Source organism: Vulpes lagopus, chromosome 10 (genome assembly GCF_018345385.1).
Source record: "Vulpes lagopus strain Blue_001 chromosome 10, ASM1834538v1, whole genome shotgun sequence".
Taxonomy (NCBI): domain Eukaryota; kingdom Metazoa; phylum Chordata; class Mammalia; order Carnivora; family Canidae; genus Vulpes; species Vulpes lagopus.
This window is the reverse complement of record NC_054833.1, coordinates 98445929-98469622: the sequence shown is the minus strand read 5'-3', so window position 1 is coordinate 98469622 and position 23694 is coordinate 98445929. Positions and strand designations below refer to the sequence as shown.

The 23694-nt window shown below is 46.0% G+C and overlaps 1 pseudogene; it reads right to left on the bottom strand.

Moving 5' to 3' along the window:
* Window positions 1-17416: 17416 nt before the first annotated feature.
* Window positions 17417-23438, bottom strand: LOC121500956 (annotated as a pseudogene).
* Between the last annotated feature and the right edge of the window lie 256 nt (window positions 23439-23694).

Here is a 23694-nt window from a genome sequence, read left to right as displayed (position 1 = left end):
ATATGTGGAATTTAAGAAACAAAACAGAGGATCATAGGGGAAGGGAGGGGGAAAAATAAAATAAGATGAAATCAGAGAGGGAGACAAACTATAAGAGATTCTTAACTCTAGGAAACAAACTGAGTATTGCTGTAGGGGAGAGGGTGGGTGAATAGGGTAACTGGCAGGATTCTGAGATGAACAATACACTACCAAGCCAAGCCAAGCAAGCTTCAAATCCAAGACTATTTAGAACTATTTGAAAAAAAAGAAGCTCATTCTGTAAGGAATGTTTACTATAAGGATGATTTAAGACTGGAGTTTCCAGTGGCCGTATTTCTATCTCAAGCGTATCCAGGCAAAGGATGAAGGCAACAGGAATAAGTGAATTGAGGGGGCAGTAGGAATTAGTTCCTGGTGACACTATTGATGTATCTGGGTCCAGCTATGCCAGAAGAAGCCAGAATCACCATTGAACTTTTCAAAATGTAAGCCAGTCAATTGCTTTGGTATGTTCTCAATCTATTGAGTCTCCTGTCACTTATAAACAAGAGTCTCAATGCCATCTTTATGGCTCCCCAGGTTGCCTCCAGACAACTTAAAGCATGTTATGAAATTCTCAAATTATATAGAAAAACTTAGAATGAGTTATTTTAATTTAAAATAAAAATATATGGGTGGGGGCACCTGGGTGGCTCAGTGGTTGAGCATCTGCCTTTGGCTCAGGTTGTGATACCTGAGGGGTCCTGGTATCCAGTCCTGCATCATGCTCCCCATAGGGAGCCTGCTTCTCCCTCTGCCTATGTCTCTGCGTCTCTCTCTGAGTCTTTCATGAATAAAGAAATAAAATCTTTATATATATATGATGCAAATGTATATGAATCCAAATCACAGTCACAGGGCAGAGACACTGATTAAAATTAGGAATTGTTCACTTCACTGTGACCAATTCATGGCTCACGAGGGCTGAGCTGTCCAGTGTGGGAGCCACGAGTCCCAGGTGGTGAAGAAGCACTTCACCTCTGGCTCGTTTGAAAAAAACAGAAGCAAGCTAGTACGTGCAAAGTGCACTTCGAATTTAGAACATAGTACAAATAAAAGAATGTAAACTATCTCATTAAAAGTTTTTACATCGATTACATGTCCAAGTAAAAATATTTTGGAAATACGAGGTTAAATAAAAAGTATTATTAAAATTAACTTCACCTGTTTCTTTACTTCTTACTTTTTATGTTATGGATGCAGACAATTTTAGGTTATATATATGGCTCACATTATATTTCTACTGGATCGTGCTGTACTAGAGCTGTAATTGCTATAAGATTCCACTTTACGTTGAACCCAAAGCGGTGTGCCAGAAACTCTCACCCTGGTTTTCCTTATTTTGAACTAATGTGGTTGACTGTGTGGGGAATAAGAAATGAATCAAATCCATTCTTTATGGTACAGCCCCGCAATATCTGAAGCAGCTCCTGGATTCTTCCCATAACTCCTCTTTCCTAGGCCAAACACCCCAGGTCCTTCAATCACTTTTCATAATCTAGTCTTCTCACTTTCCTCTAGATACCTTCCAGTTTCCCAAAGATCCCTGAAAATACAGGGCTCAGCATTCTTCTTGGCATTCCAGCTGCAGGTAGAGCACTGACCGTCTCACCTCCTCATACTAGACAGCATATTTCTATTAATTTGACCCCAGTGCTATTAACATCTTTAGAAAGGAGGCTTCTACCAGTGGTTCTCAAAGGTTAATCCCCAGACCATTAGCATTAGCGTCATCTGAGAACTAGTTTGAAATGTAAATTCTCTGGCTCCACCCAGGATCCAATCCTGAATCACAAACTCTGGGGTTGGGGCCCAGAAAGTTGTGTTTTAACAAGCCTCCCAGGAGATTCTCATGCATGGATGAATGTGAGATGCCCTGGTTTGTACTCAACACCTTCTAAAATCTCCTGTCTTTTTTTCCGTTTTAATGGTTGGATTTTTTTGAACCATGATGAAGGAGTGTGCATTTGTTCCTGGTGATGTATCATAATATTGGCCCATGGATCTAACTTGTCTAGATCTTCTGGAATATAGATTCTATCATTCCTCCCTGTGTCCTGTCAACTGCACTTTGAATGACATTGCCTTTTGTCTGTAAGCAGGGCTCTGATAGGAATGTTGAACTACACAGGCCTCAAATTGGGATCACATTTCCCTCCATGCCTAGGGTCATGCTGTTTCCTCTGCCTCTGAAATATATTTCCAAAGCCCATCTCCTTCACCCACCAATGGGCTTTTCCTGCCTTGCCCCACCAAGGTCTGCAGCCTTTTTACATAGATGTCACCTCTACCAAGAAAATTATGTTCAGGGCTGGTCATTAGAGCCTTCTACGCTGATAGCTGGTAGTGTTTGATGAATGACTCCTCTTCGGGAGCACTGATTCTCTATGTGCATGGCTTTGCTCACAGGGACAATGTCTAGACACATTGTTGGTTGTCACAATGGAGTGGGGGTGGGGTGCTACTAGTATCCAGTGGGTTGAGGCCAGGGATGCTGTTGAACATCCTAGAATGCACAGGGCAGGCCCCCAAAGAATGATGTAGCTCCAAAGGTCAACTGTGCTGAGGTTGGTAAACCAGCCCTGGACCGTGAGTCCTGTGTCCCTTTCAGTCACCAATATTATGTCCAGCCCCAACAGAATGAAAGGCCTCAAGGGAAGTGCTGCGTAAAGACTTGTCAAATGAAGAAGTGACATCTTCCTTGCTGGGAAGAAAGAGGAGAAAAGCTGTCCAAGGTTCCCTGGAAGGTTGATAACTCTCTGCTTTAGGAAACAACTTGCCTGGGGGCTAATCTGGTTGAAGACATATGGAAATTTTTTTTAGTTGATAGACAAACCCATTTTATAATGAACAAGCCCATTGCTGCTTAATACATGGGCTTCTAAGGTGCTCACAAAGCACTAAAACATTTCCGGGCCTCTAGGTTGCCTGAGCACTCTCCTTTTGCTATCTTATTGCCCTATGCATGTGTTGAGCAATATGATATTTATTAGCTGTGTGAGCTTCGGCAGCTTAATCTCTGTAGGCCTTAGTTTTCTCAAAATGGGTAGAAAGATGCCAACACTTCCTGGAGCCTTGTGATGGAGACCCGGGGGTGGAGGTCAAGTGATGTCTGAGTGTACTGACTATGCACAATGTTTGGCCTGGAGTAGCCCCTTTTCCTGGCTGTGACCACACAGCGATCGTGGAAAGTACAGTGGAGTCCTCATGTCATAGATGACGACTCTGAAGCACAATTGGCCCAACTGGTTGGGTTCTATCCATTTTTCCATCAGTGAAAATATCTTACTCGTGTCTCTAATTGATCTTGACCTATGTAAAGAAAGAAATTTCTGTCATCGACAAAGCTTTTCTGGAAGCTTCTCAAATATTAAAAAGGCTGTTTTTTAAACCATCCAGCGTGAGGATTCATGCTCTTGCATCCAGGGTTGGCCATTACTTCCAGAAATCTCCAGCGGAGTGGGCTCACAGACTCATGTTTAAAGTGATGATAGCTGAACCGTCGAAGGAAGCCATCAAGCAGGGACGGGGAATCCCACATTGGCATTGAGGCCTGAGGGCCTCACCTGGAACCCTCCCTGGGTTCTCACCAAGCCTACTCTGTAGAGCCCACATCAACGTGGAGCCAGATGGAGGCTGCTCTCCTGCTCTGCTGGGAGGAGAGCCCTGGCTGACTGTCTCCCTGAGGGAAGCAAGGCCTGGGAGCCAGTGAGTCATTCTGTCTTGGCATAGAGTCCCCGGGGCTCTTGGGGGAAACAAACAGACTTTGTTGAAAGGAAGCCCTCCTGCGGATGAATGGCCACTAGTCAGCTCTTTGGAGGAGGCCTGTAACCTGCTCCTGCCCCTTCTTCCCCCTCTTGGCCTGGAGAAACCACAATGACTTGGGGGAGGGGCGGATGTTTGAAGGTCAGACCTTTGTTGTCAGCCTGAAACAAAGACGCAGACCCTGGCTGGAGAGACATTTCCTGGGCCCCGAATAAGGGGCGCCTACTCCTGAGTGTCTCACCATTGCTGAGCTGAACAGGAGTCAGGCTGGACACCTAATTCCCATAATCTCTCTTCATTTAGCTGGGTAGCAATCATGCATCTCCCCCATACTGGAAGTGTTCTCACTTTGGAGGCTACTTTTATGACGTTTATTCACCTTTGTTGGAGGGATTTCTCTGCCAAATACACACCTTTATCCTGTAATGTCATGGGGAATATATATATATATATATATATATATATATATATATATATATATATATTATTTTCTTCACTGCTGTATTGAAAATTTCTTATGAGCCAATGCCCACTCCTATGGGAGAAGAATATTCGCAAAGATCTGGGGATAGGTGATGGGACCGATCTTCCTGGGCCTGAGTGTGAGCAGGCTGAGGGAGATGGGGACAGACTTGTGTGTCACTCCAGAGAGGGAAGGAAGGGCATGTGGAGTAGTGTGGGAGCGATACTGGGGGGTGCCTGAAGGCGTGCCACATGATGCATCCCTTCCTGTGATCTCACCAAACTTTCCGTAAAGCCCCTGCACTCAGATTTTTCCAGATGAGTGGATTTATTTCAGAAATCCCTTTAAAATATGGGCTTCTTGTTCAGCTTGATGAAAGTGGAATCTGAAGCCACAAGAGCTCAGAAGCTGGCAGAAATCTGAGGAGATAACTGTTGGGGGAATTCGCAGTAATTGTGGGGACATCTCTGGGTTTTTGAAAATCTGTGGAATTAGGGTTTGGACTAATTTTAACTAAACCTGCTAGGAGTGGGGGCCGTGGATAACATCTGAGTCGCCTTGTCAGTGTCCCTGGGCTAGCCTGCACCGATGCTCACATTTCTTTCCTTCTCTAACAAAGAGGAGGGGCTCAGGCTCCATCTGCTGAGGCTCGCTCCGATTGAGGGCATGAAATGGTCTCTGAGGAGGAGGCCATGCACCCAATATGAGGCGTGACCCTGTTTATTAGCTCCTTGGAGCAGGGCAAGTGAACTGGGACAGTGTGGTAGGTGCGTGGTAAGCCTTCCACTCATTAACCCAGATGGAGGTCACAGCTCCATCCTGGCTGCTGCCTGGAAACAACAACTTGTCAAAACTTCAGGCGAAACACAAGGTTCCAGCTCATTGGAACCCAATTCCTAGATGAGTGCAGGCAGAAGAGGAAGCTGTGCTTGACTAGCCCCAGATAGGCCAAGCAGATGTCGTGCGGGACTCCTCTCTGCAAAGCTCGAGTGCTGGCTGGGCTCATCACCCAAACAGGGCCCCGGGGAGAGCAGCTGATGAGGGCCCCACGGTGCTGGGAGCCACCAAGCACTTGGCTCTGCCCCCTCCCCCAGGGTGGCCTGGCCCCCTGCCAGCTCGGTTTGGAAAGGAGGCTGGGCAGTGAATCGTACATGGGGAACTCTTGCAAAAGACCCAGCAATGCTTTTGGATGACATCCAGCTGTCGCAGGCTACGGAGACTTGAGTGGGGAAGGGCTGGTAGGGAGACGGAAGCTGGGTACTCAGGGGACACTAAAGCACTCACTTTCCCCTCTGTCTTCACCCATGGGGAGAGAGGTAGAAATAAGCCATGAAATCCAAAGCAGGTCTCTTAGCCGCTCTGCCTGCTGTGGCTGGGAGAATAATCACAGGCTCTCTCAGGTCAGACGATTGCCCGCCTTGGAACTCAGACACATTCCAGAAAGAAATGAGGGGTCTGTGCATGTGCGTGGTCAAAGCATGTGCGTGTGTATGCGTGTGTTTGATTAAATGGTGTGAGTGGATGTTCAGCATGGGTGTGTGTTAGAGGGAGCCTGTGGGGAGCTACGTGTGGTGGTTTCTGCGTGGGCGCATGGACAGTAGGAGTGTGTGCTCCTTTGATGTGCTTGTGCTCGGTGCGCTGGGTGCGTGCTGCTTGGCCACATGTGTGACTATGTGTGCAAGGCTGATGTGCACATGTGTGTTAGCATGCTTCCATGTACTTCCCTGGGTGTGGGTGCACATTTGGCCACATGGCCAGTGATGCATCTGAGTACAAGCCCTCTGTGTGCATAAGTTCGTGGACTATGATGTGTGTGTATGTAAGGTATAGGCCCAAAATGCACGTGTCATTCTAGTAAATAAATTGTGTGTGCATCCGATGGGTGTGCGTGTCCCATGTATATGTAATTTTTGCAAAAAACACTGTATGTGTGTGTGTCAGTTGTGTGAATGGGTAAGGGACAACAAGCATAGAATTGGAGACAGTGTGTCTGTCCTAACCATTTTGGCAGATCCAGCCTGTTAATAGCCATCTTTAGACAGCAAAGCCCCTTAATGAGCACATAGGGTCTACCTCCCATAGCCCACCCATCCCTCCTCCATTCCAGGAGCATTGCCTGCCATGCCTGGTGCCCCCCTAACTCCCTTTGCTCCAATCTTATAAACCTGCTTCCAGCTCCATACCCTAGGCCCTCTGCTCCTTCTGGTCCCTCTCCTGGAACGCCCCACACTTTCTCCCATCTTTCTGACACTTACTCATTGTTTCAGATTCAGTTCAAGTGTTAACACATCTGTGAAGCCTCCTTGATGTTGAGGCTGACCATTTCCTACTTTGTCTCCCAACAATGAATGCAAACACATTTCTCCCTAAGCACCTCTAACGTTTGAGGCACTTGTTTGTCTACTGTTTTCTTGTCCAACATGGTAACCACTAGGGTGAGGGAGACCACATGGCTTATGCTCCCTGAGCATTAGGGCACTAATGGAGTCGCCTTGTCAGTGGCCTTCTGTTAGGCACACTCTCATCCACACAGCAGACCTGTGAAGCAGGAGACTTTATCCTCCCTCTAGAGGTGAGGTCACTGAAGCTCCCCGAGAGACTCATAGAATTCTTAAGTAGCCATGCAAGAAATCAATCCTGTATCTGACTCCGGGGCCCAGGTATTATATTGTTATGCCATTCCTATTGTGGAACTTATTCTTTTGATTGATTGATTAATTCCAGAAATATTTATTGAGTGCTTGCAATAGAACAGTTGCTGTTCTAAGCTCTTAGAATACAACCCCAAATTGCCTTCTAACGCTTGAATTCTAGTTCTGGTCCACCTCAGAGGCTGGGATGGATGGTGTGTATCCGTGCGTAGCTGTGTGCATGTAAAGGTGTAGTCTATCTTTGACCATGAGCGTCCCAGGATCCAAGGTTATCTCAGAAGGATGTCCCCTGAAAGATTAGCTGTGCAACTGCCAAGTGGAAAGGATGAAATACAGATCATCAGAAGAGGAACTGAAGTAGGCAGATGCCCCCAAAGATGCCTACACCCTACTGCCCAGACCCTGTGAATGTGTGAGGTTCCATGGCAAAAAGGAATTCGGGTTGCGCATGGAATTAAGGTTGCCAAACAGCTGATTTTAAGATAGGGAGATTACCCTGGATTATAAGGGTGGGGTTGGCAAAATCACACGTGATTTTAAAAGTGCAAGGGAAAGCAAAAGAAGCAGCAGTCAGGGTGATGTGATTGAGGGAGGGACAGGATTCACCACTGCTGACTTTGAAGATGGAGGAAGAGGCCAGGAGCCAAAACATGTGGACAACTTCTAGAAGCTGGAAAAGACAAGGAAACAGATCCTCCTCTGGAACCTCCTTCTGGAGGAATACATCCCTGCCCACACCTTGACTGCTGGTCAACCCAGTGAGACCCATGTTGGACTTCTGGCCTCCAGAACTGTAAGCGAATGAATGTGTGTTGTTTTAGGGTTGTTCGAAGCAAAGTGTTATGGCAGCCACAAGAAATGGATATAGGAGCCAAAGTCTGAGGACAGGAGAAACTCGTTCTTGCATCACAATGGGATCTGGATAGAAGCTGCTGGAGCTGATGGCATAATAAAGGTGAAGGATGTTAAAAGAGAAGCACCAATGAGCAAGTGGCAACTGTAAAGAGGTTGGTGGCCACAGAGCATGCACAGCGAGTGTCTGGCTGGCCTTGCCTCTTATGCATTTCGCTAAGCTATGGACAGCCACTTAAAGGGACAGCATAGGCTGTTAATCCTGCTGCTAATTTTAGGATAAAAGTGAGACCCAACGGTTCCTCTGACCATGTGAACTTGACCCCAAATCAAAGTTCCTAGAAGCTCTGCAAGCAAGGCTCTGATGATGGTGAGCCTCAGGCCTTGACCCAGGAGAAGGTCGTTCTGACTCCAGACAGAGCGGCTTCGCTTGGACAGCATCCCGAGGTACCCGTGGCCATCGGCATCAGCGGCATCAATAGCAATAAAGTGAATAATTACATATTTCCCACTATGCTCATTGTTGGGGGCTGCGAGAAATGTCCACAAATAGGGATCTGCTAAGGAAGCTCATGAGGGAAAACTGGACCAGAGCTGAGCAATGACTGGGGGGCTCTATTACTGCAATTAGCTCACTGTATAAACAGCACTTACGGGCTCTAGCAGGGAGTTTGTGGTAATCCATCTGAAATAGACAACTATTTTATGCAGGGAGGAATGAGGGGAACTATTTCCAAGTCAATTTAATAGTCTAGTCTGCAAACAATCCTCTTCCTTCTTGTTCGCGCTCTCCCCTTCTCTCCCCTTCTTGGCTGGGAGCCGCGTCCCCTCCTCACAGCTGTGCTCACTTGAATGGTAAATCAAGCACCCAAAAACCTGGCATGTGGAAATCTTTGAGCGTTGCTTGGACTGTCTTTATCCCATGGTGGGGTCCTGCTGGATTTCTCCTTTCTCCCTCGCAGACAATCAGAACACCACTTGTCCTTCCTCTGTTACTCTCTGTCTTGCAAACACAAGGGGTGAGGGCTCGCTGTAGGGGAAGGTGTCTCTGCAAGGAGGTGAGAGGCCCCGGGAGATTGTGACTGAGACCTTCCTGAGTTTTCTCCTCCTTGGGAGGGCCTGCCAGGTTGCGTGTTTGTGTGCAGCTCCTGAATCTTTCTTTCGGGAAACCTGGTTGAAGGTACGATTTTTTTTTTTTTTTTTTTTTTTTTTTTTTGTCATTCGACTAGACTCTGGATGAAGCCATTCTGTTCAGAGCCAGGGAGGTTCTCATTACCAGACTTTAGACACTGAAATAGTTTAGACGTTTTCTAGTGACCTAGTCTTTCTTCCTCTCTCTCTTCCACCCTCCCTCTCTCTTTTTCTTCTCTGCTTTGGCTCTTTGGGCAGAAATGGCCAAAAATTGTCATGAAGATGTGTGAACCAAGTTAAAGAATATGTATTTAACCTTGACAGTGTGACTAGAGCAGGAGCACGGTCTCCCTGCTCTGTTCCCCATCTCTCTGTGTATGTAATTTGGGGTCATACATATTTTCTTTACAAAGATTTCAAAACATTGAAAATGAATGCCTGAATTTTGACCCATTGTTAGTGATTCAAAAGACTTTTTCTGGAGCACCAAGATGTCACACAGAGGGTGGTAAAGATGGCAGTCGTTGTGACAATCGAATCCGTCCCCAAACACTGCCAAATGTCTCCTGGGGTGCACGGTGGCCCCTGATTGAGAACCGCCCTCTTCAAGGAATGAATTTTTGTAGCAATTCTCCAAGTTCGTCCTTTCACTTCGGGGAGGTGAACTGTCTTGCCCGGGACCACCCAGGTCTTAAGAGTCTGGGTTTAAATTCGTATCTCGGGCTCTTTCCATGGCTGTGCAGCTGCCCCAAGGATTGTTTCAGAAAATTCCATGTGGCCTGAGTGGGGGCGGCCCATCCTGGGTTCTGTCTCATGGGCCCAGGACAGTAGCGCTTCCTAAGTGTACAGAGGGCTTCCAGACCTGGCTACAGCAAGAACAACACAGTCTCTGTTATGAAGAAAACCACGGCTTGGAAAAAAAAAAAAAAAAGCAGGGACTCGTCTGATTCATCAGGATGACTCATACCTGGGATCACTTCGCCTCTACTCGGCTTCCCGTGGCCTGTCGCGGCTTGTGTCAAGACCACAGGGACTTGAAAGACAGCGAACTCCCTCTTGCAGGCTGGGGATGGATCCACCCGTCGGGGTGCAGAGAGAGCTCAGGGCGGCCCTCAGGGTAGCTCTGTCGGGGATGGGGCCTCCAGGTGCAGGGGATGCAGCGGGCTGCGCTTGGAAGGGCCTCAGAAGCTTCCACACCCGGCCGGCCAGCTCGGGGCAGGCTCCGTGCATAGCTCAGGGACTTGCAGCGGTGGCCGGCTACAGGTACAGAGGAAGGCATCCAGGGGTTTCTTCTTTCTAGCAAGACCAGGGCTCGGGGGAAACGGATCTTCAGGTGCAGAGCCGGGCGGTAATTATCCTGGCGAGTGCGCCGCGCTGCCGAGTTCATCCCTTTACATATAAAACCCATGTCGCCACTGCGATTACATCAGGCCGCTGGGAAGCCATGTGCGCGGCCCTCTATTATCTGTTGATAGATTACTTTGTAATCACACTCATGTCGTTTTCTTGAGGACAAGAGGGTGTAATCTCCCTGCTTTGTGGGTCTCACATTTCTCGGTGAACAGCTAATCCCCATCCGGCGCACTGAGTGACTGGGTTGACAGAGGAGCCGGTGAATTTCCACCAACCCCATTAGGGGTCTTTGTACCCCTCCAGCAGACAGTTGCCCAAATTCCACCCATTAAAAAAAAGAATGGGCTAATTAAGCCTGCCAGCCTAATTTTGTGCTTTCTAATTTTGCCCTTTTAAATGCATCATAATTATCAGATGCAAAATACATTTTCAAATGCAGAGCCACTGACGGGTGTATTTTTAAATGTGCAGGGCTAAGACGGGAGTTAGCAAAGAAGCAGGCAATATTTTTAACTTGCATCGGGGCAGGAAAAGGCCATTGCCTCACTGATTCCTGCCGGTGTATTTGGAATGAAAACAGCATTTACTCCATGTGTTACTGAAATGGATGTTATTATGTTGCTGTCCCCGGCAATGCTGCTGGGTGACATGCCCTTTGGGGTGCACTTGGACAAGCAGGGCAGGGTGGTATGGGCACAGCCTGGGACTCTTAGCTTCATGTGAAGGTGGGGGGTACACTCCTCCTCAGAGGCTGCAAGAAGTCAGGGTTGGTCTAGGCATGAACTTGGAAGAGCTCCTGCTGATGCAAGCCCCTTGCATCACCTATTATTATTTTAAGCTCCTATTATTATTTTAAGAGTTTTCAGTTGCCTTTCTTTGTTATTGACAAAGCCATGTACCTACGACCCTTGGTTACTGGAGCTTTTGGATAGAAATATGTTTCCTTCTCCCCAAACTACCTTGAGAGGCATTGTATAATTCTCTTTGAAAGGAATATCGAAAACAAAAAGTGTCATAAGTGTGTTACGTATCGTACTACATTTAATAGATATGAGTATTCTGGGATCCCTGGGTGGTGCAGCGGTTTAGCGCCTGCCTTTGGCCCAGGGCGCGATCCTGGAGACCCGGGATCGAATCCCACGTCGGGCTCCCGGTGCATGGAGCCTGCTTCTCCCTCTGCCTGTGTCTCTGCCTCTCTCTCTCTCTCTCTCTCTCTCTCTTTCTCTGTGTGTGACTATCATAAATAAATTTAAAAAATTAAAAAAAATAAAAATAAAAAAAATAAAAGATATGAGTATTCTATTCAGTGTATGCAACCCATATAAACTGCATAATATAAACCAGTGTACCATAATGCATTTCAGTGGGTCTAGCATAAAAACAAACAAATAATCAGCCATAATAGCACATTAGCTTGGGACTCGGTGCCATGGAATTATTCCCTCTTTGAGTTTAAACTCCCTATTTCGTGAAGCCCTTCCTTTCACAGATGAGGAAATAGGCTCAGAGAGGGAGAGGGCGTGTGCAAGTTTGCATGGCACGTAGGAGAGAAACAGGGTGGGAACACTGTGCTCCCAGGTCTTCTCCTGTTCCCCTCAGGACAGAGAACATTGTAACCCCTCCAGGTGGGTCCACTGTTCCCTGGATCCTGAGGTGATGTTCTCAGGGAAGGCTCACTGCAGGATCCTGGTGGACCACAAGAACGGCATCAAGGCTCTGCCCGTAGAGTTCTGGATGCTACTGGGCTCCACATGGAAGTCCCTTCTAGTTAGGCATGGTAAAATGGATTACGTGAATGTCCACAGCAGCATTATTCATAATTCCCAAAAGGTGGAAACAACTGAGATGTCCATCACCCGGTGCCTTAGGCAAGCACATTTGTGTCGTATCCATGCAGTGGAGCATCATTATCCATCCACAGAAAAGACCGAAGGTCTGATACATGTTACAACATGGAGGAGCCTTGAAAATATGCTAAGTGAAGGAAGCCAGCCAGACACAAAAAGTCACATTTTGTCTGACTCCAGTTATATAAAATGTCCAGAATGGGCAAATTTATAGAGAAAGGAAGTATATTAGTGGTTCCAGGGCCTGAGGGTAAGGAAATGAGGAGTTAACTGTGCTCAAGTATGGAATTTCTTTTGGGGGATGATGAAAATTTTCTGAAATTAGTTAGTGGTTATAGCTTCTCAACCTTGTGTATATACTAAAAACCACGAATTATATATTTTAAAGGGTGAATTTTATGATATGCGAATTATGTTTCTATTATTTATTTCTATTATTATGTTTCTGTATTTCCCACAGAAATGGAAACCAAATATTCATTTCAATACTGATTTAGTGGTTTCTGAGGTCCTTTCTGAGCACCGTCCATGGGTCCACCATCATGGACCTACGATGAGGGATGAGGGTCTACCTGAAGGAAGAGCACCCAAGGACAGAGATGATCAGCCAAGCTCAAGAAAGGCAAGGGTTGTGTTGAGGTCACAAAGGCCAATGTAAGAAATTCAATCAGCAGGAATGTGTTGCCTCTAAAGCTAGGTGACCTGGATTCAAATCCTGGTAGCACCTACTCTGAGGAATCGCTATGGAGATTAAATAATGAATTGTTATTTGTAAAAGGCTAGAAGAGGGTCCTGTGCTATGCAAGCACTATGTCTGCCTTTAGTAAGTAAGATAATTTTGCACCTGTATTAATTTCCTTTTGCCACTGTAATGACTTGCCACAAAGTTAACAGCTTTAAACAAGACACATTGTTATCTTGAAGCTCTGAGGGTGGAAAGTTCCAGAAGTTCTGGAAGTTTGAAATAGGTCATGGGGGTAAAGTGAAGGTTTCGGCAGGGCTGTATTCTGGAGACCCTCAGGGGAAATCTATCCCTTTGCTCCTCCAGCTTCTAGAAGCTGCCTGCAATCCTTTGCTTGTTGCTTTGTGTCACTCTGACCTATGCCTCCTTTGTTACATCTTTGACTCTGACCTTCTTGCCTCCCTCTATAAAGACCCTGTGATTATACTGGATCAACATGGATAATCTAGAACAGTTAAATCTGTAAAGTCTCTTCTGCTGTGTAAGATAATATATGCACAAGTTTTGGATTTAGGACATGGATATCTTTGGAGCGGCATCTGGCTGCCACAAGAATATATTATGTTATTGTACAGGTGGTTAGAGCTACGTACATTAGGTTAGGGAATCCTAACCCTATTTAATTCAAATACACCAGTGGATCAGGGATTAGAGGGCAGCTGGGCTGGCACCCTAAGGCTTATGCCCCATCATTCTAGTCACGCCCACATCTGTGCAGGGATGAGGGAGGAATTGCTTCTTGTGCAAGTACCTTCTGAGCAAGGGTCCTGGAGCTCTCTGTTCCCTCTGCCTAAATGCAGTTCCTTGCAGGCTTCCTTTACCTGTTGTCCCAGATGTCACCTTCTCAGCCTCTTCTTGCCCTTCCTATTTAAAAATTGCAACTGGGATCCCTGGGTGGCACAGCGGTTTGGCGCCTGCCTTTGCTCAGGGCGCGATCCTGGAGACCCGGAATCGAATCCCACGTCGGGCTTCCGGTGCATGAAGCCTGCTTCTCCCTCTGCCTATGTCTCTGCCTCTCTCTCTCTGTGTGTGTGACTACCATAAAAAAAAAAAAAAGAAAGAAATTAAAAATTGCAACCCATATGATCTCATTCAAATGTGGAATTTAAGAAACAAAACAAATAAGCAATGGGGGAATAGAGGGAGACACAAACTAAAAAATAGACTCTTACCTTTAGAGAACAAACTGATGGTTACCAAGGGGAGGGTGGGAGAGGATGGGTGGAAGAGGTGATGGGGATTAAGGAGTACCCTTGTCGTGATGATACCAGGTGATGTATGGAAGTGTTGAATCACTATGTATTGTACACCTGTAACTGACATAACACTGTATGTCAACTATACTGGGATTAAAATAAAAAACTTAAAAAACTAATAAAAATAAAAATACCTTGGAAGAAAAAAAGGATTGCAACCCACTCTAACCCAGCCTTCTACAGTTCCCCCCCCACCCATGATCCCTGCCTCTTAGCATTCACACTTTTGTCTAATTCTCTCTTCCTCGAGTATGGACTGGGCTTAGATTTTAATGAACAGAATATAACAAAAATGATTGGCTGTCACTTATGAGATTACAAAAGACCATCATTCCAACTGTCTCTCTCTCTCTCTTGCTCTTTCAATTGCTTGATCTAATGAAACCAGCTACCATGTATGAGCTGCCCTACAGAGACGTCCACATGGCAAGGACTGAGGGTGGCTTCTGGCCAACAACTCACAAGGAACCTAGTCCTGCCAACAGCCATATAAGTGAGCTTATAAGTGGCTCCTGCTCTAGCTGTGTGTTGGGATGGCTGCAGCCCCAGCCAACATCTTGATTATACCCTTCTGAGAGGTCTTGAACTGGAGGATCCAGTGAAGCCATGTTGAATTCCTGAGAAACTGTGAGGTCATAAATGCTGTTGTTTGGAGTCAGAATGTTTAGGGGTGATTTTTTTTTTTTGCAGTAAGAGATAATTAATGTAATAGCCAAATATAAAGTGGAGGCCAGCAGGCATCATACTAATATATTTTTCACATAAACTTATTTGAGCCTTTAAGATTGGTACTATTATTCTTCCATTTTAAAGATGGGGAAGTTGAGGCTCTGTAAGATTGTGGCTTGACCAGCATCCCGAGCTGGTAAGCGGAAGAGCCAGGATTCAGTCCAAGCATGATAGAAGTGAGCCACATTGTTTGGAATGAGCTGCATGGACAGAGTTGAGCCCCTAGTTGGGGAATGGTGCAACTTCCTGTGGATTAACGTAGGAACCAGAGTATTTGGCTGAAGCCACCCAAATAGAGACCTCTCTCCTTGGGGTTGCCCATGGCCTCTTTTCATAAGAAACTCTCCCTGGCATAGTAATGAGCCCATGGAAGAGCTAGCCAAGAGAGACTTGGTTTTCTGGGCATTTCCTTTGGATGCTTACATCAGGCTTCCAAGATTCCCAAGGGAATCTTGCCATCAAGGGTTGGGAAAGGGGTTCTTCAGACTCGATCTTTTCTCCCGGAAGCTATTTAGAGGGTCAGCTGGAAGGTCTACCCTAATTTAGGGGTCTATGGGAGGTGTGCAGATCTCAGAAGACATCTTTAAGAGCCCCTGGAAGCAAGCTAAAGAGGGAGAGAACCAATAGAGTTCTTTTCTGCCTGCCTAAATTTATGCAAATCAGCGGTTTGTCCTCTAAACATGACTGTTTATCTCAGTTTCCTTTTGCAGCTGATTCAGTGACTGGAAGCAAGAACTGAAGTTGTGACCCTCATGTGAACTCTGCCCCTCTGAACTAATTTGCTTCTCCAAAACCTTGATACCTTGACCCCACCACCATTTTCCAGTGGAGGAACCTGAAGGCCCCAGAAACCTTGATACCTTGACCCCACCACCATTTTCCAGTGGGAACCTGAAGGCCCCAGTCTACTTGGCTCGTTGGCCAGTCATGAGAATGCCTTCCCACTCTGTTCCAAGACTCCTACTTGTCTTTGTACTGAAACTGACTTCCATTCACTAGCTGAGACATTCTTGGAGGTAAAAAGCTGAGGCCACGCTCCTTAGCCCTCTGGAAAATGAAGCACATGGCTAATCACCTTGGTGTTCATCTGCACAGAGTCAGGGTGTCAATATCTGCAAGATTCGGGTGGAAACCAAGTCCAACATTTTCATGTTACAGACAAGAAACTGAGGCTAGACAAAGGAAAGGATTTGCCTAAGGTGACTTAGTTGGCTGCTGAAAGGGCATATCTGGAGGGTTGCAGACACACAAGGATTGGGACATCCTGGTACAAAGCTCGGAAGGCTCACTCCACCAAGTCAGAGATTGTACAGCTAAGAGGGATTCTTACATTCTCAGGCACTTTATAAATAGTTATCTCCATCTTTACAAAAAAAGTTTAAGGCCACAGTGGTTTCTTTTCTTTTTTTTAAGAAGTCACTGACCTACTTAAAGAATCTGAGGAAATATAAGAAGACTCTATCCTTCGCAAAAATATATTATATTTAGTTTTTTTAAAAAAGATTTATTTCTCTCCTTTAGATAGATAGAGATTTGGGGGAGGGTGCAGAGGGAGAGAGAGTCCCAAGCTGAGCCCCATGCAGGGCATGATCCCAAGACCCTGAGATCATGACCCAAGCCGAAACCAAGAGTCCAACACTCAACCAACTATGTCATCCAGGGGCCTCCCAAAAATTATATTCAGTTTTAAAGGCTCCTTAAGGGTTTGTGGAATCAAGGCTAAAAGCATCTGCTTTTAAGTTAAGTATTATTGGGATGCCTGGGAGGCTCAGTGGTTGAGCTTCTGCCTTTGGCTCAGGGTGTGATCCTGGGATCTGGGATGGAGCCCCACATCAGGCTTCTTGCCGAGAGCCCGCTTCTCCTTCTGCCTGTGTCTCTGTCTCTCTCTCGGTGTCTCTCATAAATAAATAAAATCTTTTTAAAAATTAAGTTAAGTAGTATTATTTTCCCCATATAAGAAATGAGCAAACTGATGCTCAGATAAGTTATGTGCTATGCCCATGCATAGCATGGCAATTTATGCCCTTAAATATAGATTGGCTGAGCTCCAAAGCTCAAGTTCATGCCTTCCCCCAGAATATACTGAGTTGAAATACCATGGATTCCAGAAAACAAATGTTCACTCATTCTTTACCCAATCAATATGTTTTGGTTTTTTAAGCCTCTATGAAGTGCCTGTCAGTGGAATAAGGCATGGCACCTTGGAGAATCCAAAAAGTTGTGCATGTTGCCTTTCCTCTCTCTAAAAGAGAACTTTCAACTGGGAACTCATGGCTGGCCTTCCCATCATGTTCTCTTTTGATAGAAGTGGAAGTACAGAGGTCCTTAGGGAAGGAGATGGGGTGGATGCCCTGCAGAGGGCTTTGCTGGCTGAACAAAGCAGCTGAGGAACAAAATCTGCCAGCAACCAAATGCATTCCATCGAAGTTGAAATACGATGTGTGCAGATCCTATGGGGAGCATTCCATCCTCTTATTTATTAATAATAATAATAATAATTATTATTATTATTATTATCATTTTTTGACAGATCCTGCCACAGTTTTATTTGTACAAAGAGCATAGGAGGACACCAGCCCCATGCAGATAGAAGCCCAGAGGTCACACTAGCCCTCTGTCCTCACACTGGCAGACAGAAGCTTCTGCACTGGAGCCTGTGTGGGGGACTGGGCACCTTTGGGAGCCTGAGCTGCAGCAGGAGCAGGAGCTGCATCCTGGGCCTTGGTTTGAGCCTTGACCTTGGCCTTTGGCCGGCAGAGCCTGAGACCCTTGGCAATAAGGCACGAACACGTTTCTTGAGCTTGGGGTGAAGGATGAGGCAAGTAGATGGAGCTTGAGGCTGCTTCCCTTGGGAATCTTGGGCTTCACCTCCTTGAGCTTGATGAGGGTCTTGACAGACTTGACAAGTGCCCTCATGGCCTTGGCATTGATGGCCTGCTCCTTCTTTGGGCCCTTATTGCTGCGCTTCTTGACACAGCACATGTTCCTCAGGAACTTGGGGTCTACCCCTTAAGAGATTCGTATCTTTGTGACCTGGTTTCTTGAGGCCATTTCTGTACCATTTTCGTGACTGGTTGTGCATGGTGTGGTTCTTGGACTTGGTCGTGTCTACACCAAAGCCCTGCGGCTCCTGAAGTGCCTTAGACCGGAAGAGAAAGAGCTCATCCTGGTATTTTTATGATGAAGAAGTTAGGTTTCATCTCAGATAGCCTATGGTTTAATAGGCTTCTTGTCCTGCCTTCTTTAGAGGGGCCAGGGGTGGAAACCTCATGCCACTTGATTGACCCTTTCCACCACTGTTCTGAGGATCTAAGTGACAACCAGTTAAAGGAAAGGGAAAAAGAGTCAACAGTGGCAATGGAGGTCACCAGGATGATCCTCAGTCTGATAAGTGAAAGAGACAAACTAACAAGTTTGTTTTTTAAGATTTACTTAGGGACCCCCAGGTGGCTCAGCAGTTGAGCATCTGCCTTTGGCTCAGGGAGTGATCTTGGGGTCCTGGGATTGAGTCCCTGCAAGGAGCCTGTTTCTCCCTTTGCCTATGTCTCTGCCTCTCTGTGTGTCTCTCATAAATAAATAAATATAATCTTTAAAAAAAGATTTATTTATTTTAGAGAGAGAGAGAGAGAGAGCATGAGCAGGGAAAGGGCAGAGGGAGAAAGAGAAATAGACTCCTCACTGGGCAAGGGGCTCCATCCCAGGGCCCTGAGATCATGGCCTGAGTTGAAACCAGGAGTCAGATGCTCAACCAACTGAGCCACCCAGGCATACCGAGAGAGACAGTTTAGGATGGAGCAAGTCAGCTGGCCTGGTTTGTATAGATGACGTCGGATAATTCTCCTCCCTTCAGGTTTTGCCTGATTCAGTGACCTCTCCCCAGTCTCCAAGGCAGCTTGAGTTTCTCCTGGTTTCTGGCTACTAGGGTTTCCTCTACCTGTTCTCTCAGCTGCTGAATCTCTTTTAAAGACTCTCCAGTAGTCCAAAGATGACCCGAAAACCAGAGACCCTGTATCTGTAGATAATGTAGTTCTAGTTCCTTCTAACTAGCCTAGCTCTGCACTGGGCTCTAGGGGTTGACGCTTGGGAAAACCTCACTCTTGGAGGAGTACCATCAGAAGGCGTTGCAGAGAGGCATAGGGCGGGTGCAGGTGTGCAGAAGGACGCATGAAACTGACCAAGGTCCTGTGGTCAATTAATTGATGATATTAAAGCAAGTGGAGTTCCTGGTGGAAGTACTTCTCAGCATTCCCCTTGGCTTTGGTCACTCAAGGATGCTCCCAATCCTCCTGTATGTTAAGGGCCTTGAGTTCTAATCCTGCCTCAGCCACCAAGTCTGTGTGACTTTGGACAGGTCATGTCTCCTTCTGGGGACCCAGTTTCTCCATCCACACAGTGAGTTGGGAGCACATGAATCACCTCTGTCTTTCTGCCCCCAAATCTAAACTTTTCTTTGTTTGAGATCTGAGAAAACACCCAAAATGATTTTCTTAAACTGAGGTATAATTTACATATAGCGCCATGCTCTCCACTGTACTGTTGACTCGGTTTTGACAAACACATATACTTGTGTAACCTCATTGCCCCCAACCAGGACACAGTATGTTTCCATCCCCACAAAAAGTTCCCTTGTGCTACTTTCCAGTCAATTCTCTACCCCGGAGGCAACCGCTGATCTGATTTCTATCACTGTATGTTAGTTTTGCATATTCTAGAATTTCACATAAATGGAATGGTACAGTATGTACTTTTGTGTCTGACTTCCTTCACTCAGCACATTATTTTTGAGATTCACCCACATTGTTGTATGTATGTTTTTTAGCCCTTCTTTTCTTCTTTTATGGCTGAGTAATATTCTATTATACAAATATATTACATTTGCTAATCCATGTTTCAGTTGGTGGACATTTGGTCTTTTTCTAGTGTTTGGCTGTTATGAGTAAAGCTGCTATGAACGTTCATACATGAGGCTTTTTTGGAGATTTATGTTTTCATTTCTCTTGGATAAATATCTAAGAGTAGAATTGCTGTGTCATTAGGAGGGTGTGTGTTTAACTTTGTAAGAAACTGTTAAACAATTTTCCAAAGTGGTTTTTTACCTTTTTATACTCCCACCGACCATGTAGGAGAGTTCTGGTTTGCCTCACGTTCTCTCCATCACTTGATGTTGACCTTCTCAGCCTTTCTAGGGAGTATATCATGGCTTGCAATGGTTTTTACATACCTTTTTATTTTTTTGCTTCCTTTTACTACTGAGCCAGAAGCAAATTATTATTGGGACCACACTGAAGAATCAAAGATACCACAAAAGTCATTGTAAAATGTCCACAGTCTTTTGTAGCTGGCTGATAGGCCAAGGCATGCCTCATTCAGTGACTCTTTCCATTCCATTTCTTTTCATAAATATGTATCAGTTGCCAAATATGCATAAGCCCCTGGTCCTGGACTCCTATCAGAACGGTGAAGAACAGTAGGACTGGATTTGTGGCCTCAAGGGCATTACAGGAGAGACAGAACCTAATACCAAAAATATTATACCTGGGTGGTTGTATTGTGATGGAAGAGACAAGTGTTTTGAGGGGCCTGTCTAGGGAAAAATAATTTCAATCAGGAAAGGAGAGATACATTTTTGAAAATCTACAATGTAAAGCCATACTAGAAGTACCAGGGAAGAAGTGGGCAGGGAGGCTAAAACCTGGTTGTGCCTCCCTAACTTCCTAACTTGGCATGTAGTGAACATCCTTGAGACATGGGCACACTTGGAGTAATTAGTGGGGATTAGGAAGCCAGCCCAGTGAGTTTAAGGATCACACCGACAAGCTGGTATCTGTGAGATGTGCTGGAGCTGCCTACAATGGGTAGGGGCATCACTGTTGCTGAGTGCAGAGCATTAAGAGGAGGAGGTGGGGGCTGGATTTTCTCTCCAAGGTCTTGACCTGGAAAGTGTGTCCAGCATCTGAGGGAGGGATGATTGGGCCTTCCTCAAGGGATATCTTACCAATATCCAAACTTGAGCTTCATCCCCTCTGGGAGGTTGGTGTTTTCCAGGCCCTAAAATAGTGGTGGTTCGTAAAACACAGTGGTGAGCCCACTATGACTGAGCAAGTGTTGGATGAGGTTGGTTATGGTTTATTTCTCTGATCTGGTTAGTCACCCCACGAGAAAAATCCCATAGAATGAGGCCTATCAGAAAGAAGTTCATATTCCCTTTCTGGTTTCATGCTGATCGAGAAGTGGGCATGGGGGGGAGGGTTGGGCAGAGCCATCCTCCCATGCCTTCATTACAACATCCAACATTTATTGAGTATTTATACTGTCGAAACTGCTAAGGACACAGAGGTGAAAGTTGTGATCCCTAAGCATAAAGTTTATGCATACAGTAAAATGATCATTGTGAAACAGGGCAAAATGTGCTAACACAGAGCCATGCGTTGGGAACTCAGGCAGGAGCACCTAATCCAACTTGGAGGTCTCAAGGAAGTGCTCCTAAGCTTCAATGAGAAGGATGGGAAGGGTTAGCCCCCAGAGAGGGCAGTGTGTGCATACGTCTGGGGCAGAAGGACAGCTGGGAATCCTCAGGGAGTGAAGTGGAAGTCGTTCACTGGGGGGTGGCACATAGATTGCCGGAGGTCTGCTGAAGTTTGTAAGCTCTCCTCCCTTTGCACCACTGAGCTGTGCAGACACACTACCAATTTGCCCAAGTTTTTTTTCTGAACCATGGTGTATGTGCTCTGTCGGTGTGTTGATTCTCTTGATTCTGTAGCTGCAGGCTATAGTCATTCTCGGTGAGAACAGTCCATTAGGTTTTGCTCCCACAGCTCATGATAATGGTCTATTTTCTGCTGCTGGACATCACACAGTGGCTCTTCTTTTGTAAAGTTTGGACTTGCTTCTTAGGAGGAGTAGAAAAAGCAAAGAATGAGATATCACATACAGAGTCCAGCAAAATTATTTGAGCTGCCACTGGGTTAGAGGATGGGTGTGAGGATGTTCAATCAGACTTCTGGCCACCCGTGTCAGAAATGATCCCAAGGCAGTTCTTATTCCTGGGAACAAATGGAAAGGACTCTGTGGACTGAAACGCTAAGGGTCCTCAGAGCCTACAAAGAGAAAGGACTTGAACCATAAAATCTCCCAAGTCTCCCCAAAATCCCACGTTAAAGAAGGCTTCTCTCTAGGCTGATGAGGAGGCAACTAGTTAGTCTGTTAGGGATAAGGAAGGGCAAACAAGCCCAAAGTGAAATCTGTATGTGTTGTTATGAATGGCAAGATAGGATCGCAACACACGCAGAACAAAATAGCTAATTAAAAAGGAAGTGTTCAGGGACACCTGGGTGGCTCAGCGGTTTAGCATCTGCCTTCAGCCCAGGGCGTGATCCTGGAGTCCTGAGATCGAGTCCCACATCGGACTCCCTGCAAGGAGCCTGCTTCTCCCTCTGCCTATGTCTCTGCCTCTCTGTGCCTCTCATGAATAAATAAATAAAATCTTAAAAAATAAAAAATAAATGAAAAGGAAGTGTTCATTGCAACCTCCCATACTAGGAAGATATGCTTCAACTATCGCTACATCATGACACCTGGAAGCTGGGAACAGCAATGTGGCTCTGTAGGAGACAGATTCTGTGGCTATCCAGCCCCAATTCCTCTGAGGATGGAGGTCCTGGTTTGGCTGTAGAGCTGGACGGGGAGCTAGACTTTGAATAGTCTGACCATCTCTTGTGGACCAATCCCAAGTGTTAAGAGAGAAGTCTCTATTTCAGTCCATGAAGTTCTGGATGTGTATGGGGGTCATGAGGAGGTAGGACTTTGGGAGTGGTCAGGAAATCAAGGTGCTTTCAGAGAAGAACAATGCATTCCTTTTCAATGACTGCTTCTCAACAGGATGGTCTCAGGACTAGCCCATGGCCCAAAAATCATGCGGTTAGAGTCACCTGAGATCCTTCCTCTCCTTCACCCTCCACATTGAATCCATCCTCAATTAGAAAGGTCTGCTGACTGGCCTCACAGATACCTCACAGATAATGAATTCACTCAATCTCAGTTATGATGGTTGCAGCTCAAGCCTTCATCCTCTCTTGGCTAGACGATTCCAGTACTTCCCTAAATAGCCTTCCTGTCTCCAGTCTTGCCCTTCCTCTCCAGACTAACTTATGCTTTGGGGTCAGAGAGATAGTTTTAGAACTTGAATCCTACTCTGCAACACTATGACTCAACCCTCTGATATGTACGGAGGACACAGACTAACTTCCGTAGCTAAGGTCACAATATCCTCCCTGATCGAACCTGGCCCACCCCTTCAGTTTTCCTACCCGCCCCTTGCTACCTCTCAGCATCCCTCACTGTACAGCTGTTGGCCACCCTCATTACTCCTTGCCTCTGTGGTTTTACTCACCCAATTCTTCTCACTGCGATGTGTTTCCACTCAAGCCAAGAAAGAATCTAGGGCACCCTGGAACCAAAGCTCTCGTTTCAACGACCACAGAGGGCACAGAGATTTGTTCATGCTGACCTTCCTCCCTGACCTCTTAATGGGGTACCATTGAGCTGAAAGCAACTTTGCCTCCTCACCTTTCCCAGTGTTGGCCACAGGTCAACAGGCAGAAAATAATCCTTGAATGAGTGAGTGGCCATGGCTAGTTAGCTTACACAGTTTATCCTTAACCTCAGTTCATGAAGTGGGTAATGGATTTTACTGAGACGAGTTCAAATCTCTCCACCATCATTCTCTAGCTGTGGGCCTTGATCCTCTGCCTCCTCATTGTTCTCCTGTGGAAAATGGCGAAAACAATTGGATTATGATGAGAATAACCAGAGAGAACATATGCCAAGCTGTCACCACAGGGCTTCACGTGGGCTCTGTAAATAGTTCAACTCTTGTCATTCTAAC